Source organism: Rutidosis leptorrhynchoides, chromosome 5 (genome assembly GCF_046630445.1).
Source record: "Rutidosis leptorrhynchoides isolate AG116_Rl617_1_P2 chromosome 5, CSIRO_AGI_Rlap_v1, whole genome shotgun sequence".
NCBI classification, from domain to species: domain Eukaryota; kingdom Viridiplantae; phylum Streptophyta; class Magnoliopsida; order Asterales; family Asteraceae; genus Rutidosis; species Rutidosis leptorrhynchoides.
Genome location: NC_092337.1, coordinates 105,937,390 through 105,938,813, shown reverse-complemented (window position 1 = coordinate 105,938,813; position 1,424 = coordinate 105,937,390).

The window sequence follows — 1,424 nt, the reverse complement described above, 5'->3', positions numbered from 1 at the left end:
GAAAATAACGAAACGAATGGTATTTCACTTTTAATAATTATTTTATGTAATTATTATGTTTTAAGAATACTTTTTAATTTATTAGAAGTTTTAAGAATTTAAAACGCGTAGAATTCGTTAAAACGCTCAGTTAACGTTCTAGTTTGCGTTTTCGGCTAACGACACTTAATGGGTACACTTAGGAAACTTGTCTAGGAACATTTGTGAGCCCATGGACTCCTTTTTACAGTCCTTGGCCAAAATCCATCCAATGGGGCTCCATTCCTTGTAAAATTGTGGGCTTGTGCTTCATTAAACTTATTACCATATATAAACTAGTGCATAATTAGCCCTAACCTAGAAAATACATACACTCTTGATACCCTAACCCCATCCACGAAATTTGCAGCCCCAAACCCCTCTCCCATGCATCGATCATCATCCCCACAAGAACACCACTCAAAACTCAAAATTAGAACAAGTCTCGTGCATTAAAGTTGTTGCTTTCTTCATCCTCTACGCGATAGTACTTGCAATTTGTGATTCTAAGGTATAATTGAAAATCCTAATTGTTTTAGATCTGATTTTTATTCAATTACATAGTGTAATCAAGTCTAGTGCTCAATTAATGATGTCTTATATTACCGTTTATCGTTTAATTGCTCGATTAACGTTGTTTGCATGAAAAATAAATTTGAATTTTAATGATCTGATAAAATTGACTTTTGGACTGATCTTATAATGTGTATAAATGGAAAGGTATCGAAAAACTATTAATTTTAGACTCCGATTTTGCGTGATTTCGTTATCGTATGCTTAAGATATGCTTAATCGAAGTTTTCGTTAGGGTTTGCATGATATACGAATTTTCTAAGTTGCATGCTTTGTGTTTTAGCTCATATAAAGTGTACTACTGTATTCCTTATAAAAAGTTATGCAATTTACACTTAATATTTACGTCAAAAGGTTATGTAATGCTTTCGTTGTGTCAAAACGAAGATTTGGTTTTTAAAGTGAGCTGAATCGTTTTTCAAAGTTACATAAAAATTGCTTTAGTGAACTCGGAATTGATTTAGACTTTTCACTTCTGGAATATGTTAGTTTAAGTGTTCCTTGACATGTTTCATTTGTATGCAAACTTGAGAGAACATGATTTGCCAGGAGATATATGCTCGTCTATGTGATATGTCCGGTTGATGATTAAAAACTGATGAGTCTGTAAAGGTTTGCAAAACTGTACAAATTGGCTAAAGAAATATTTCTGGTTATTTTATCACTAAAACTTTAAGATGTTTTGAGATGAATCCAGTTGGCCGTTCATCAAAATCTATTTTCTATATTTTATGAAAAATGTTTAAAAACTGGCGCGCAGGCAGAAATTTCTGTAATGAACTATGAATAGACCCTTTCTGATATTGGACTTTTATTTATCGTATGAGGCTTTA